This window comes from Trachypithecus francoisi, unplaced genomic scaffold (assembly GCF_009764315.1).
Source record: "Trachypithecus francoisi isolate TF-2019V2 unplaced genomic scaffold, Tfra_2.0 Lachesis_group11, whole genome shotgun sequence".
Taxonomy (NCBI): domain Eukaryota; kingdom Metazoa; phylum Chordata; class Mammalia; order Primates; family Cercopithecidae; genus Trachypithecus; species Trachypithecus francoisi.
Genome location: NW_022681456.1, coordinates 96,156,790 through 96,175,083, shown reverse-complemented (window position 1 = coordinate 96,175,083; position 18,294 = coordinate 96,156,790). Strand labels below are relative to the sequence as shown.

At 39.8% G+C, this 18,294-nt stretch overlaps 1 long non-coding RNA gene across 1 annotated transcript; it reads right to left on the bottom strand.

Moving 5' to 3' along the window:
- Positions 1 to 7,767: 7,767 nt before the first annotated feature.
- On the bottom strand, positions 7,768 to 16,775 carry LOC117091088. The gene is made up of 2 exons (XR_004440233.1): positions 16,679 to 16,775; positions 7,768 to 7,808 (listed from the first exon to the last, which is right to left on the bottom strand). It is a non-coding gene; the product is annotated as an uncharacterized LOC117091088 (long non-coding RNA).
- Positions 16,776 to 18,294: the final 1,519 nt, after the last annotated feature.

The window sequence follows — 18,294 nt, the reverse complement described above, 5'->3', positions numbered from 1 at the left end:
TTAATTCTAACACTCTGATAAGCCTCTCTTTTCATTGAACAGTTTTCTAGCTCTGTGAATGCTTAGCGTGTGATGGGATATTCGGGAGCACTTTGAGGCTAACAGTTAAAAAATAAATATGTTCAGACCAAAACTGGATAGAAGCTTTCTGAGGAACTGCTTCGTGACGTGTGCATTTCAGTCACAGTGTTATACCTCTCTTCTCATACAGCATCGGGGAAACCCTTTTGGAGAAACAGGTACCAAATGATATTGGGGAGCACGTTGATGCCAATGGTGAAAAGGGAAATAGCCTCAGACAAAAACTGGAAAGAAGCTTTCTAGGGAAATACTCTGTGATATGTGTAATCATCCAACATAGATAAAGCTTTCTTTACATTAGGCAGCTTGGAAACTGTCTTGGACGGATCCACGAAGAGACCTTCAGGAGCAAATTCTGGACGATGTTGAAAAAGGATATATCTTCAGATAAAAACTGGAAAGAAGTTTTCTGTGAATCTGCTTTTTGCTATGTTTATTCATCTCACATAGTTGAAGCTTTCTTTACATTACGCAGCTTGTAAACTCCCTCGTGGATGGATCCGTGAAGGGATATTTGGGATCATATTCGGGCCTGTGGTGAAATAAGAAATATAGTCAGATAAAAACTGGAGAGAAGCTTTCTGAGAATCTGACTGATGATGTGTGCTTTCCACTCAGGGAGTTATAACTTTCCTCTGATAAAGCACAGTTTGAACACTATTCCTGTAAAACCGAAAGAGTGATATTTGGAGCACATTGAGGACTATGGCAAAAAGTGAAATGTCGTCCTATAAAAAACAGAAAGAAGCACTCGAAGAAACTGCTCTCTGACATGTCCATTCTTTTCACAGGGGTAAAGCTTAATCTACATTTCCCAGTTTGAAGGTCGGTCTTTGAAGGTTCTGCGAAGTGATAGTAAGTGGCGACTGGAAGCCTGTGTGAGGCAAGGAAATGTCTTCCATCGAAAATCGGATAGAAGCTTTCTACGCAACTCTTCTGTGATGTTTGTGTTCATCTAATAGAGTTAAATTATTCTTTGGATTGAGCAGTTTGAAATCACTGTTTCTGTGGAATCTGAGAAAGGACATTTTAAAACGCTCCTTAAAAAATCCTGAAAAAGGAATAACCTCAGAGAGAAACCAGAAGGAACCTTTCTGTGAAACTACTCTGTGTCATGTGAATTCCGCTCACACAGTTAAGCTTCTCTTTTCATTGAGCTGTATCATAACACTTTTTTTGTTTAATCTTCGAAGGGGTACTCTAAAGGGCTTTGAGGCTTACGTTGAGAAAGGAAACTTCTCCAGATAGAAACTGGAGAGAAGCTTTCTGAGGAGCTGCTTTGTGGGGTGTGCATTCCACTCACAGAAATATAGCTTTCTTCTTCTAGAGGATTCTGTAATCCCTTTTGGAGAAAAAGCTACCAAGTGATATTCGGGAGTATAGCGACGACTATGTTGAAAAAGGATATATACTCAGACAATACCTGGAAAGAATATTTCCGTGAAACTGCTTTGGGTTATGTATACTTATTCGTCTCGCATAGTTAAAACTTTAAGTACATTACGAAGTTTGGAAACTCCGTCATGCACAGATTCGTGAAGGGATATTCGGGAGCACATTCAGCCCTACAGTGGAAGAGGAGATATCTTCAGATAAAAACTGGATAGAAGCTTTCTGAGAAACTACTTTGTGATGGATGTATTCCGCTCAGGGAGTTATACCTCTTTTCTCACAAGGCAGTGTTTGCACACTGTTCCTGTGAAACCGAAAAAGTGATATTTTGGAATGCATTGAGGACTATGGCGAGTAGTGATATATACTGAAATAAAATCGAGGAAGCAGCGTTCCAAGAATCTGTGTCTGTTATGTGCATTCACTTCACAGAGTTAATGCTTACTCTATCTTTCCAATTTCGAAACTCTGTCATTGAGGAATCTGTGAAGGGATATTTAGTGACACCTGGAAGATTGTGATGAGTGAGGAATCGTCTTCCGATGAAACCTGCAGAGAAATGTTCTGAGCAATTGCTTTATGATGTGTGTTTTTGTCTCCTAGAGTTAATCCATTCTTTGGATTGAGTAGCTTAAAATCACTGTTTTCATGGAATCTGAGGAAGGACATTTGGGAACGATCCTTATAACATGGAGAAAGAAATATCCTCAGGTAAAATCCAGAAGGAAGCTTTCTGTGAAACTACCCTGTGTCATCTTAATTCCTCTCACTCAGATAAGCCTCTCTTTTCATTGAGAATTTTTCTAGCCCTGGGTATGTTTAGCGTGTGATGGGATATTCAGGAGCACTTTGAGGCTAACGGTGAAAAAGGAAATATGTTCAGACCGAAACTGGAGAGAAGCTTTCCGAGGAACTACTTTGTGAAGTGTGCATTCCAGTCACAGTGTTATACCTCTCTTCTCATACAGTGTTGGGGAAACCCTTTTGGGGAAACCCTTTGGAGGAACAGCTACCAACTGATATTCGTGAGCATGTTTATGCTGATAGTGAAAAGGGAAATAGCTTCAGACAAAAACAGGAAAGAAGCTTTCTAGGAAACTATTCTGTGATATGTGTAATCATCTGACATAGATAAAGCTTTCTTTACATTACGCAGTTGGAAAGTGTCATGGATGGATCCACGCCTGAATGTGCTCCCTAACATCTATTCGTGGATATGTGCGTGACGGAGTTTCCAAACTGCATAATATAATTAAAGTTTTAACTATGGGAGACGAATAAATATATCTAACACAAAGCAGTTTCACAGAAATCTTGTTTCCATATTTTGTCTGAAGATATTTCCTTTTTCACCATAGTCATCACTATTCTCCCGAATATCTCTTGGTAGCTTTTTCTCCAAAAGGGATTCCGGAATCCTCTCCGTGAAGTAAGGTATATTTCTGGGAGTGCAATGCACACATCACAAAGCAGCTCCTCAGGAAGCTTCTGTCCAGTTTCTATCAGAAGACGTTTCCTTTCTCACCGTAAGCCTCAAAGCCCTCCAGAATATCCCTTCACAGACTAATCAAAAACAGTGTTATCATACAGCTCAATGAAAATACAAGCTTAACTGTGTTAGCGAAATTCACGTGACACAGAGCAGTTTCACAGAAAGCTTCCTTCTGGTTTCGCTCTGAGGTTATTTCTTTTTCAGGATATTCTAAAGAGCGTTTCCAAATGTCCTTTCTCAGATTCCACAGAAACAGTGATTTCAAACTGCTCAATCCAAAGAATCATTTACCTCTATGAGATGAATATAAACATCACAAAATAGTTGCCCAGAAAGCTCTCCGATTTTCGATTTAAGACAATTTCTTGCTTCACACAGGCCTCCGATTGCCACATACTATCTTTTCACAGAAACCTCAAAGACCGACTTTCAAACTGGGAAATGTAGAGTAAGCTTTAACCCTGTGAAAGGAATGGACATGTCAGAAAGCACTTTCTTCGAATGCTTCTTTCTGTTTTTTATTGGACGACATTTCACACTTTGCCATAGTCTTCAATGTGCTCCGAACAGCACTCTTTTGGTTTTACAGGAACCGTGTTCAAACTGTGCCTTATGAGAAGAAAGTTATAACTCCCTGAGTGGAATGCACATATCACCAAGCATTTTCTCAGAAACCTTCTCTCCAGTATTTATCTGAATGTATTTCCACTTTCACCATTGGGCCAAATGTGATCCCAAATATCCTTTCAGGGATCCATCCTCGAGGGAGTTTCCAAACTGCGTAATGTAAAGAAAGCTTCATCTATGTGAGATAAATAAACTTAGCAAAAAGCAGATTCACAGAAAACTTCTTTCCAGTTTTTATTTGAAGATATTTCCTTTTTCATCAGAGTCCAGAATGTGCTCCAGAAGGTCCCTTCGTGTATCCATACATTACAGTTTCCAAGCTGCGTAATGTAAAGAAAGCTTTATCTATGTAAGATGATTACAGATATCACAGAGTAGTTTCCTAGAAAGCTTCCTTCCAGGTTTCGTCTGAGGCTATTTCCCTTTTCACCATAAGCATCAACATGCTCCCGAATATCACTTGGTACCTGCTTCTTCAAAAGGATTTCCACTACATTGTCTGAGAAAAGAGGTATAACACTGTGATTGGAATGCACACCTCACAAAGCATTTCCTCGGAAAGCTTCTCTCCAGTTTCGGTCTGAACGTATTTCCATTTTCATTGTTAGCCTCAAAGTGCTCCCGAATATCCCATCACATGCTAAACATACTCAGGGCTAGAAAAGTGTTCAATGAAAAGAGAGGCTTATCTGAGTGAGAGGAATTAAGACTACACAGAGCAATTTCACAGAAAGCTTCCTTCTGGATTTCACCTGAGGATATTTCTGTCTCCATATTCCAAGGATCATTCCCAAATGTCCTTGCTCAGATGCCACAAAAACTGTGATTTCAAGCTGCTCAATCGAAAGAATGGTTTACCTCTAGAAGATGAATACACACATGGCAAAGCAGTTGCTCATAACGTTTCTCTGCAGGTTCCGTTGGAAGACATTTCTGCGCTCACCACTAACCTCTGAGCATCACTAAATATCCCTTCATGGATTTTTCAAAGACAGAGTTTTGAAACTGGGCAACGTAGAGCAAGCATTAACTCTGTGTAGTCAATGCTCATATCAGAGAACAGATTCTTGGAACCGTTCTTCTTCGATTTTATTACAGTATATTTCACTATTCACCACAGTCTGCAATGCGTTCCGAATTATCACTTTTTTGGTTTCACAGGAACAGTGTTCAAACACTGCATTGTGAGAAAAGCAGTATAACGCCCTGAGTGGAATGCATACATTACAAAGTAGTTTCTCAGAGCGCTTCTATCCAGTTTTTTTTTTTATTTTTTTTTGAGACGTAGTCTCACTCTGCCACCCAGGCTGTTGTGCAGTGGCCGGATCACAGTTCACTGCAAGCTCTGCCTCCTGGATCATGCCATTCTGCTGCCTCAACATCCCGAGTAGCTGGGACTACAGGCACCCACCATGTTGCCCGGCTAATTTTTTGTATTTTTTTTTTAGTAGAGATGGGGTTTCACCATGTTAGCCAGGATAGTCTCAATCTCCTGACCTCGTGATCTGCCCGTCTCGGCCTCCCAAAGTGCTGGAATTACAGGCTTGAGCCACTGTGCCCGGCCTCCTATTTTTATCTGAAGATATCTCCTCTTTCACCGTATGCCTGAATGTGCTCCCGAGCGTCCCTTCACTGTTCTGCGCATGACAGAGTTTTCAAACTGCATATTAGTTAAACTAAAGTTCAGTAAAACTAAAGTTTTAACTATACGAGATGAATAAATATATCTAACCCAAAGCAGTTTCACAGAAATCATCTTTCCAGTTTTTTTCTGAGGATATTTCCTTTTTCACCATAGTTGTCCCTATACTTCCGAATATCTCTTTGTAGCTTTTTCTCCAAAAGGGATTCCAGAATCCTCTATGAGCAGAAAGGTATCTTTCCCTGAGTGGAATGCACACATCACAAAGCAGCTCCTCTGAAAGCTTCTCTCCAGTTTCTATCTGAAGACGTTCCCTTTCACACCCTAAGCCTCAAAGCTCTCCAGAATATCCCTTCACAGGCTAAACAAAAACAGTGTTATGATACAGCTCATTGAAAAGTGAAGCTTAATTGGATCAACGGAATTCATGTTACACAGAGCAGTTTCACAGAAAGCTTCCTTCTGGTTTGTCTCTGAGGTTATTTCTCTTTCAGGATATTCTAAAGAGTGTTTCCAAATGTCCTTTCTCAGATTCCACAGAAACAGTGATTTCAAACTTCTCATTCCAAACAATGTTTTAACTCTATGAGATAAATAGAAACATCACAAAAGAGTTGCACAGAAAGCTTCTCTCTGATTTTCGATGGAAGACATTTCCTTGCCTCACACAGGCTTCCAGTCGCCGCTTACTATCCCTTCACAGAAACCTGAAAGATCGACTTTCAAACTCGGAAATGTAGAGTAAGCTTTAACCCTTTGAAAAGAATGGTCATGCCAGAGAGCATTTTCTTCGTGTGCTTCTTTCTGTTTTTTACTGGACGACATTTCACTTTTTGCCATAGTTTTCAACGTGCTAGGAATATCACTCTATTGCTTTTACAGGAACAGTGTTCATACTGTGCCTTATGAGAAGGAAGTTTTTATATACCTGAAGGAAGATATTTATATACCTGAGTGGAATGCACACATCACCATGCAGTTTCGCATAAAGCGTTTCTCCAGTATTTATGTGACTATATTTACTCTTTCACCATAGGCCTGAATGAGATACCAAATATCCCTTCGCGGATCCAACCACGAGGGAGTTTCCCAGCTGTGTAATGTAAAGAGAGCTTCATCTATGTGAGATGAAAAAACATAGCAAAATGCAGATTCACAGAAAGCTTCTTTCCAGTTTTCATCTGAAGATATTTCCTTTTCCAACCTAGTCCAGAATGTGCTCTTGAAGGTTCCTTCATGCATCCGTCCATGACAGTTTCCAAGCTGCGTAATGCAAAGAAAGCTTTACCTATGTTAGATGATTACACGTATCACGGAGTAGTATCCTAGAAAGCTTCGTTCCAGTTTTTGTCTGTGGCTATTTCCCTTTTCACCATCAGCATCAACATGCTCTCGAATATCACTTGGTACCTGTTTCTCCAAAAGGATTTCCCCGACACCGTATGAGAAGACAGGTATAACACTGTGACTGGAATGCACACGTCACAAAGCAGTTCCTCAGAAGTTTATGTCCAGTTTCGGTCTGGACATATTTCCTTTTCCACTGTTAGCCTCAATAGGCTCCCGAGTATCCCATCACATGCTAAACATACACAGGGCTAGATAAGTGTTCAATGAAAAGAGAGGCTTATCTGAGTGAGAGGCATTAAGATGACACAGAGCAGATTCACAGAAAGCTTCCTTCTGGATTTTACCTCAGGATATGTCTTTCTCCATATTCTAAGGATTGTTCCCAAATGTCCTTTCCCAGATTCCACAAAAACAGTGATTTCAAGCTGCTGAATTGAAAGAATGGCTTATCTCTATCACACGAATACTCACATCATAAAGCAGTTGCTCAGAACGTTTTTCTGCAGGTTTCATTGGTAGAGGTTTCCTTGCTCACCACAAGCCTCCGGGTGTCACTAAATATCCCTTCCCAGATTCTTCAAAGACAGAGTTCCAAAACTGGGCAACATAGAGTTAGCAGTAACTCTGTGAAGTTAATTCACATATCAGAGAGCAGATTCTTGAAAAGCTTCTTCCTCGATTTTATTTCAGTATATTTCACTATTCGCCATAGTCCTCAATGCGTTCCGAAATATCACTTTTTCGGTTTCACAGGAACAGAGTTTAAACACTGCCTTGTGAGAAAAGAGGTATAACACCCTCAGTGGAATGCATATATCACAAAGTAGTTTCTCAGAAAACTTCTATCCAGTTTTTATCTGAAGACATCTCCTCTTTCACCGTAGGCCTGAAAGTGCTCCTGAATATCCCTTCGTGGATCTGTGCATGACGGAGTTTTCAAACTGTGTAACAAAATTAAAGTTTTTACTATGCAAGGCAAACAAATATATCCAACACAAAGCAGCTTCACAAAAATCTTCTTTTCAGTTTTTGTCTGAGGATATTACCTTTTTCACCATAGTCATCGCTATACTCCTGAATATCTATTGGTAGCTTTTTCTCCAAAAGTGATTCTGGAATCCTTTAGAAGAAGAAAGGTATATTTCATTTTTTCTTTTTTTAATTACTGTACATTAAGTTCTAGGGTACCTGTGCACAATGTGCAGGTTTGTTACATATGTATACCTGTGCCCCGTTGTTGTGCTTCACCCATCAACTCGCCAGCACCCATCAATTTGTCTTTTATACCAGGTATAACTCCCAATGCAACCCCTTCCCCCACGTCCCTCCCCATGATAGGCCCCGATGTGTGATGTTCCCCTTCCAGAGTCCAAGTGATCTCATTGTTCAGTTCCCACCTATGAGTGAGAACATTCAGTGTTTGGTTTTCTCTTCTTGGGATAGGTTGCTAAGAATGATGGTATCCAGCTGCATCCATGTCCCTACAAAGGATGCAAACTCATCCTTTTTCTGGCTGCATAGTATACCATGTTGTATATGTACCACATTTTCCTAATCCAGTCTGTCACTGAGGGACATTTGAGTTGATTCCAAGTCTTTGTTATTGTAAATACTGCTGCAATAAACATATGTGTGCATGTGTCTTTATAGCAGCATGATTTAGAACAAGACCGGAGGCATCAAGCTACCTGATTTCAAACTATACTACAAGTCTACAGTAACCAAAACAGCATGGTACTGGTACAAAAACAGAGATATAGACCAATGGAACAGAGCAGAGTCCTCAGAAATAATACCACACATCTACAGCCATCTGATCTTTGACAAACCTGAGAGAAACAAGAAATGGGGAAAGGATTCCCTATTTAATAAAAGGTGCTGGGAAAATTGGCTAACCGTAAGTAGAAAGTTGATAATGGATCCTTTCCTTACTCCTTATACGAAACTTAATTCAAGATGGATTAGACACTTAAATGTTAGATCTAATGCCATAAAAACCCTAGAAGAAAACCTAGGTAGTATCATTCAGGACATAGGCATGGGCAAGGACTTCATATCTAAAACACGAGAAGAAAGATATATTTCTGTGAGTGGAATGCACACATCACAAAGCAGCTGCTCAGAAAGCTTCTCTCCAGTTTCTATCTGAAGACGATTCGTTTCTCACCGTAAGCCTCAAAGCCCTCCAGAATATCCCTTCGCAGACTAAACAAAAACAGTGTTATGATACTGCTCAATGAAAAGAGAAGTTTACCTGTGTGAGTGGAATTCACATGACACAGCGTACTTTCACAGAAAGTTTCCTTCTGGTTTCTCTCTGAGGTTTTCTGTTTTTCAGGATATTCCAAAGAGCATTTCCAAATGTCCTTTCTCAGATTCCACAGAAACAGTGATTTCAAACTACTCAATCCAAAGAATGATTTAGCTCTATGAGATATAAACAAGCATCATGAAAGAGTTGCGCAGAATGCTTCTCTCCAATTTTCGATCAAAGACATTTCCTTGCCTCACACAGGAATCCGGTTGCCACATGCTATCTTTTCACAGAAACCTGAAAGACCAACTTTCAAACTGGGAAATGTAGAGTAAGTTTAACCTTGTGAAAAGAATGGACATGTCAGAGAGCAGTTTCTTCGAGTGCTTGTTTCTGTTTCTTGTTGGACGACATTTCACTTTTTGCCATAGTCCTCAATGTGCTCCGAATATCAGTCTTTTGGTTTTACAGGAACCGTGTTCAAACTGTGCCTTATGAGAAGAGGGTTATAACTCCCTGAGTGTAATGCACACATCACCAAGCAATTTCTCAAAAAGCTTCTCTCCAGTTTTTATCTGACTATATTTCCCATTTCACCATAGGCCCGAATGTGATTCCAAATATCCCTTCGCAGATCCATCCACGAGGGAGTTTCCAAGCTGTGCAATGTAAAGAAAGTTTCATCTATGTGAGATGAATAAACATAGTGAAAAGCACATCCACAGAATGCTTCTTTCCAGTTATTATCTGAAGATATTTCTTTTTTCACCAGAGTCCAGAATGTGCTCCTGAAGGTCCCTTCCTGGCTCCATCCATGACAATTTCAAAGCTGTGTAGTGTAAAGAAAGCTTTATCTATGTGAGATGATTACACATATCACAGAGTATTTTCCTAGAACGCTTCTTTCCAGTTTTTGTCTCAGGCTATTTCCCTTTTCAACATTGGCATCAAGATTCTCCCGAATATCACTCGGTATCTCTTTCTCGAAAATAGTTCTGTGACGCTGTATGAGAAGAGAGGTATAACACTGTGACTGGAATGCACACGTCACAAAGCAGTTCCTCCGGAAGCTTCTCTCCAGTTTCAGTCTGAACATATTTCCTTTTTCACCGTTAGCCTCAAAGGGCACCCGAATATCACATCACACGCTTAACATACGCAGGGTTAGAAAACTGCTCAATGAAAAGAGAGGCCTAACTAAGCGAGAGGAATTAAGACGACACAGAGCAGTTTCACAGAAAGCTTCCTTCTGTATTTTACCTGAGGATATTTCTTTCTCCATATTGTAAGGATTGTTCCCAAATGTCCTTCCTCAGATTCCACAAAAACAGTGATTTCAAGCTGCTCAATCCAAAGAATGGTTTAGCTCTATGAGACGAATACAAACATCACAAAGCAGTTGCTCAGAACCTTTCTCTGCAGGTTTCATCGGATGGCATTTCCTTGCTCACCAGAAGCCTCTGGGCATCACTAAATATCCCTTCACGGATTCTTCAAAGACATATTTTCCAAACTGGACAACAAAGAGTAAGCATTAACACTGTGAAGTGAATGCACATATCAGAGAGCAGATTGTGGAAATGCTTCTTCCCCAATTTTATTTCAGTATATTTTACTATTTGCCATAGTCCTCAATGCGTACCAAAATATCACATTTTCAGTTTCTCAGGAACAGTATTGTAACCCTGCCTTGTGAGAAAGAGGCATAACTCCCTGAGTGGAATGCATCCATCACAAAGTAGTTTCTCAGAAAGCTTCTATCCAGTTTTTATCTGAAGATATCTCCTCTTTCACCGTAGGCCTGAATGTGCTCCCCAATGTCCCTTCGTGGATCTGTGCGTGACGGATTTCCAAACTGCATAATATAATTAAAGTTTTAACTATGCGTGATGAAAAAGTGTATCTAACAGAAAGCAGTTTCACAGAAATCTTCTTTCCAGTTTTTGTCTGAGGATATCCTTTTTCACGTTAGTCGTTGCTATACTCCCAAATATCTCTTCGTAGTTTTTTCTACAAAAGGGATTCCGGAATCCTCTAAGAGAAGAAAGCTATATTTCTGGGAGTGGAATGCACACATCACAAAGCAGCTCCTCAGAAAGCTTCTCTCCGGTTTCCATCTGAAGACGATTCCTTTCTCAATGTAAGCCTCGAAGCCCTCCTGAATATCGTTTCACAGACTAAACAAAAACAGTGTTATGAAACAGCTCAATGAAAAGAGAAGCTTAACTGTGTGAGCGGAATTCACGTGACACAGAGCAGTTTCACAGAAAGCTTCCTTCTGGTTTCTCTCTGAGGTTATTTCTGTTTCAGGATATTCTAAAGAGTGTTTCCAGATGTCCTTTCTCAGATTGCATAGAAACAGTGATTTCAAACTTCTCAATCCAAAGAATGATTTAACTCTATGAGGTGAATACAAACATGAAAAAAGAGTTGCGCAGAAAGCTTCTCTCCGATTTTCGATGGAAGACATTTCCTTGCCTCACACAGGCCTCCGGTTACCACTTACTATCCCTTCCTAGAACCCTCAAAGACCAACTTTGAAACTGGCAAATGTAGAGTAAGCTTTAAGCTGTGAAAAGAATGGACATGTCAGAGAGCAGTTTCTTCGAGTGCTTCTTTTGTTTTTTATTGGACAACATTTCACTTTTTGCCGTAGTCTTCAATGTGCTCCGAATATCACACTTTTGATTATACAGTAACAGTGTTGAAACTGTGCCTTATGAGAAGCAAGTTACAACTCCCTGATTGGAATGCGAACATCACCAAGCAGTTTCTCAGAAAGCTTCTCTCCAGCTTTTATCTGACTACATTTCCTATTTCACCATAGGCCCAAATGTGATCCCAAATGTCCCTTCGAGGATCCATCCACGAGGGAGTTTCCAGGCTGCATAACGTAATGTAAGCTTCATGTATGTGAGATGCATAAACATATCAAAAAGCATATTCACAGAAATGTTCTTTCCAGTTTTTATCTGAAGATATTTCCTTTTTCACCATAGTCCAGAATGTGCTCCCGAAGGTCCCTTCTTCGATCCCTCCATGAAAGTTTCCAAGTTGCATAATGTAAAGAAAGTTTTACCTATGTGAGGTGATTACACATATCACAGAGTAGTTTCCTAGAATGCTTCTTTCCAGTTTTTGTCTGAGGCTATTTCCTTATTCACCATCGGCATCAACATGCTCCCGAGTATCACTTGGTACCTGTTTCTCCAAATGGGTTTCCTGGACGCTGTATGAGAAGAGAGGTATAACACTGTGACTGAAATGCACATGTCACAAAGCAGTTCCTCGGAAAGCTTCTCTCCAGTTTCGGTCTGAATATATTTCCTTTTTCACCATTAGCCTCAAAGTGATCCCAAATATCCCATCACACACGAAATATACACAGGGTTAAAAAACTGCTCAATGAAAAGAGAGGCTTAATTGAGTGAGAGGAATAAAGATGACACGGGGCCATTTCACAGAAAGCTTCCTAATGGATTTTTCCAGAGGATATTTCTTTCTCCATATTCTAAGGATCATTCCCAAATGTCCTTCCTCAGATGCCACAAAAAGAGTGACTTCATGTTGCTCAATCCAAAGAATTGTTTAAATCTTTGAGACGAATACACACATCCCATAGCTGTTTCTCCGAAAGTTTCTCTGCAAGTTTCATTGGAAGACATTACTTTGATCACAAGAAGCCTCTGGGCGTCACTAAATATCTTTTGACAGATTCTTCAAAGACAGAGTTTTGAAACTGGGCAACATAGAGTAAGCATTAACACTGTGAAGTGAATGCACATGTCATACAGCAGATTCTTGGAACGCTTCTTCCTCGATTTTATTTCAGTATATTTCACTATTAGCCATAGTCCTCAATGTGAACCGTAATATCTCTTTTTCGGTTTCACAGAAACTGTGTAAACACTGCCTGGTGAGAAAAGAGGTATAACTTCCTTAGTGGAATGCATACATCACAAAGTAGTTTCTCAGAAAGCTTCTATCGAGTTGTTCTCTGAAGATATCTCCTCTTTCACCATAGGCCTGAATGTTCTCCAGAATGTCCCTTCGTGTATCCGTGCATGACGGAGTTTCCAAACTGCGTAATATAAGAAAAATTTTAACTATGCAAGATGAATAAATATATCCAACACAAAGCAGTTTCACAAAATCTTCTTTCCAGTTTTTCTCTGAAGATATTTCCTTTTTCAACACAGCCCTCCCTATATTCACGAATGTCTCTTGGTAGCTTTTTCTGGAAAAGGGATTCCAGAATCATATATGAGAAGAAAGGTGTATCTCTGTGAGTGGAATGCACATGTAACAAAGCAGTTCCTCAAAAAGCTTCCTTCCAGTTTATATTTAAAGACGCTTCCTTTCTCACCATAACCCTCAAAGGGTTCCAGAATATCCCTTTGCAGACTAAACAAAAACAGTGTTATGATACAGCTCAATGAAATGAGAAGCTTAACTGTGTGAGCAGAATTCACGTGACTCAGAGCAGTTTCCCAAAAAGCTTCCTTCTGGTTTCTCTCTGAGGTTGTTTCTTTTTCAGGATATTCTAAAGAGTGTTTCCAAATGTCCTTTCTCAGATTCCATAGAAACAGTGATTTCAAAATTCTCAATCCAAAGAATGATTTAACTCTATGAGGTGAATACAAATATCACAACAGAGTTGTGCAGAAAGTTTCTCTCCAATTTTCGATGGAAGACTTTTCCTTGCCTCACAAAGGCCTCCGGTGGCCACTTACTATCCCTTCCCAGAACCCTCAGAGACTGACATTGAAACTGGCAAATGTAGAGTAAGCTTTAAGCTGCGAAAAGAATGGACATGTCAGAGAGCAGTTTCTTTGAGTGCTTCTTTCTGTTTTTTATGGGACGACATTTCACTTTTAGCCACCATCTTCACTGTGCTCGGAATATCACTCTTTTGGTATTACAGGAAGAGTGTTCAAAGTGTGCCTTATGAGAAGAAAGTTATACCTGCTTGAGTGGAATGCACACATCACCAAGCAGTTTCTCAGAAAGCTTCTCTCCACTTTTTATCTGAGTATGTTTCCTATTTCACCATAGGCCCGAATGTGATCCAAAACATCCACGAGGGAGTTTCCAAGCTGTGTAAGGTAAAGAAAGCTTCATCTATGTTAGATGAATAAACGTAGGAAAAAGCAGATTCACAGAAAGCTTCTTTCCAATTTTTATCTGAAGATATTTCCTTTTTCACCATAGTCCAGAATGTGCACCCGAAGATCTCTTCATGGATCCGGCCATGACAGTTTCCAAGCTGCATAATGTAAAGAAAGCTTTATCTATGTGACATGATTACACATATCACAGAGTATTTTCCTAGAAAGCTTCTTTCCAGTTTTTGTCTGAGGCTATTTCCCTTTTCACCATCGGCATCAACATGCTCCCGAATATCACTTCGTAGCTGTTTCTCAAAAAGTTTTTCCCCGACGCTGTATGAAGAAAGAGGTATAACACTGTGACTGAAATGCACACATCACAAAGGAGTTTCTTGGAAAGCTTCTCTCAAGATTCGGTCTGAACATATTTTCTTTTCCACCGTTGGCCTCAAAGTGCTCCCGAATATCCCATCACACGCTAAATATACACAGGGCTAGAAAACTGCGCAGTGAAAAGAGAGGCTTATCTGAGTGAGAGGAATTAAGACGACACAGAGCAGTTTCACAGAAAGGTGCCTATTGGATTTTACGTGAGGATATTTCTTTCTCCATATTCTAAGAATCGTTCCCAAATGTCCTTCCTCAGATTCCACAAATACAGTGATTTCAAGCTGCTCAATCCAAAGAATGGTTTAACTCTAGGAGACGAATACACACATCGTTAAGCAGTTGCTCAGAACGTTTCTCTGCAGGTTTCATTGGAAAACGTTTCCTCGCTCACCACAAGCATCTGGATGTCACTAAATATCCCTTCACAGATTCTTCAAAGACAGAGTTTCAAAACTGGGCAACATAGAGTAAGCATTAACTCTGTGACGTGAATGCACATATCAGAGAGCAGATTCTTGGAATGCTTCTTCCTCGATTTTATTTCAGTACATTTCCCTGCTTGCCATAGTCCTCAAGGCGTGTCAAAATATCACTTTTTTGGTTTCACAGGAACAGTGTTCAACACTGCCTTGTGAGAAAAGAGGCATAACTCCCTGAGTGGAATGCATACATCACAAAGTAGTTTCTCAGAAAACTTCTATCTAATTTTTATCTGAAGACATCTCCTCTTTCACCGTAGTCCTGAATGTGCTCCTGAATGTCCCTTCACCAATCAGTGCATGACGAAGATTACAAATGCATATTATAATTAAAGTTTTAACTATGTGAGATGAATAAATATATCCAACATTAAGCAATTTCACAGAAATCTACTTTCCAGTGTTTGTCTGAGGATATTTCCTTTTTCACCATAGTCGTCGCTATACTCCTGAATATCTCTTGATAGCTTTTTCTCCAAAAGGGATTCCAGAATCCTCTAGGAGAAGAAAGCTATATTTCTGTGAGTGGAATCTACACGTCACAAAATAGATCTTCAGAAAGCTTCTCTCCAGTTTCTAACTGAAGACGTTTCCTTTCTCACTGTAAGCCTCAAAGCCCTTCAGAGTATCCCTTCACCGTCTAAACAAACACAGTGTTTTGATACAGCTCAATGAAAAGAGATGCTTATCTGTGTTTGCAGAAATCACTTGACACAGAGCAGTTTCACAGAAACCTTCCTTCTGCTTTCTCTCTGAGATTATTCCTTTTTTGGGATATTCTAAAGGGCATTTCCAAATCTGCTTTCTCAGATTCCACAGAAACAGTGATTTCAAACTGCTCAATCCGAAGAATGATTTAACTTTATGAGATGAATACAAACATCAGGAAAGAGTTGTGTAGAAAGCTTCTCTTCAATTTTTGATGGAAGACTTTTTTTGCCTCACACCAGCCTCCGATCGCCACTTACTATCCCTTCACAGGACCTCAAAGACCGACTTTTCAACTGGGAAATGTAGAGTAAGTTTTAACCATGTGAAAAGAATGGATATGTCAGGGAGCATTTTCTTCGAGTGTTTCTTTCTGTTTTTTATTGGACGATATTTCACTTCTTGCCATAGTCTTCAATGTGCTCGGAATATCACTCTTCTGGTTTTACAGGAACAGTGTTCAAACTGTGCCTTATAAGAAGAAAGTTATAACTCCCTCAGTGGAATGCACACATCACCAAGCAGTTTCTCAGAAAGCTTCTCTCCACTCTTTACCAGACTATATTTCCTATTTCAGCATAGTCCCAAATGTGATCTGAAATATCCCTTCATGGATCCAACAACAAGGGGATTTCCAAGCTGTATAATGTAAAGAGAGCTTCATCTATGTTAGATGAATGAACATAGCAAAAAGCAGATTCACAGAAAGCTTCTTTCCAGTTTTTACCAGAAGATATTTCCTTTCACCTTAGTCCAGAATGTGTTCCCGAAGGTCCCTTCGTGTATCTGTCCATAACAGGTTCCAAGCTGCGTAATGTAAAGAAAGCTTTATCTATATGACAGGATTACAGATATCACAGAGTAGTTATCTAGAAAGCTTCTTTTCAGATTTTGTCTAAGGCTATTTCCCTTTTCACCATCGGAATCAACATGCTCCCAAATATCACTTGGTACCTGTTCCTCCAAAAGGGTTTCCCCGACGCTGTTTGCGAAACGAGGTATAACACTGTGATTGGGATGCTCACGTCACAAAGCAGTTCCTCAGTAAACTTCTCTACAGTTTCGATTGAACACATTTCCTTTTTATTTTTTTTTATTATACTTTAAGTTCTAGGGTACATGTGCATAACGTGCAGGTTTGTTACATATGTATACTTATACCATGTTGGTGTGCTGCACTCATCAACTCGTCAGCACCCATCAATTCATCATTTATATCATGTATAACTCCCAATGCAATCCCTCCCTCCTCCCCCCTCCCCATGATAGGCCCCAGTGTGTGATGTTCCCCTTCCCGAGTCCAAGTGATCTCATTGTTCAGTTCCCACCTATGAGTGAGAACATGCAGTGTTTGGTTTTCTCTTCTTGTGATAGTTTGCTAAGAATGATGGTTTCCAGCTGCATCCATGTCCCTACAAAGGACGCAAACTCATCCTTTTTGATGGCTGCATAGTATTCCATGGTGTATATGTGCCACATTTTCTTAATCCAGTCTGTCACAGATGGACATTTGGGTTGATTCCAAGTCTTTGCTAATGTGAATAGTGCTGCAATAAACATACGTGTGCATGTGTCTTTGTAGTAGAATAATTTATAATCCTTTGGGTATATACCCAGTAGTGGGATGGCTGGGTCATATGGTACATCTAGTTCTAGATCCTTGAGGAATTGCCATACTGTTTTCCATATTGGTTGAACTAGGTTACAATCCAACCAACAGTGTAAAAGTGTTCCTATTTCTCCACATCCTCTCCAGCACCTGTTGTTTCCTGACTTCTTAATGATTGCCATTCTAACTGGTGTGAGATGGTATCTCATTGTGGTTTTGATTTGCATTTCTCTGATGGTGAGTGATGATGAACATTTTTTCATGTGTCTGTTGGCTGTGTGAATGTCTTCTTTTGAGAAATGTCTGTTCATATCCTTTGCCCACATTTTGATGGGGTTGTTTGTTTTTTTCTTGTATATTTGTTTGAGTTCTTTGTAGATTCTGGATATTAGCCCTTTGTCAGATGAGTAGGTTGCAAAAATTTTCTCCCATTCTGTAGGTTGCCTGTTCACTCTGATGGTAGTTTCTTTTGCTGTGTAGAAGCTCTTTAGTTTAATGAGATCCCATATGTCAATTTTAGCTTTTCCTGCCGTTGCTTTTGGTGTTTTAGACATGAAGTCCTTGCCCATGCCTATGTCCTGAATGGTACTACCTAGATTTTCTTCTAGGGTTTTTATGGTATTAGGTCTAACATTTAAGTCTCTAATCCATCTTGAATTAATCTTCGTATAAGGAGTAAGGAAAGGATCCAGTTTCAGCTTTCTACTTATGGCTAGCCAATTTTCCCAGCACCATTTATTGAATAGGGAATCCTTTCCCCATTTCTTGTTTCTCTCAGGTTTGTCAAAGATCAGATGGCTGTAGATGTGTGGTATTATTTCTGAGGACTCTCTTCTGTTCCATTGGTCTATATCTCTGTTGTGGTACCAGTACCATGCTGTTTTGGTTACTGTAGCCTTGTAGTATAGTTTGAAGTCAGGTAGTGTGACGCCTCCAGCTTTGTCCTTTTGACTTAGGATTGTCTTGGCAATGTGGGCTCTTTTTTGGTTCCATATGAACTTTAAAGCAGTTTTTTCCAATTCTGTGAAGAAAGTCATTGGTAGCTTGATGGGGATGGCATTGAATCTATAAATAACCTTGGGCAGTATGGCCATTTTCACGATATTGATTCTTCCTATCCATGAGCATGGTATGTTCTTCCATTTGTTTGTGTCCTTTTTTT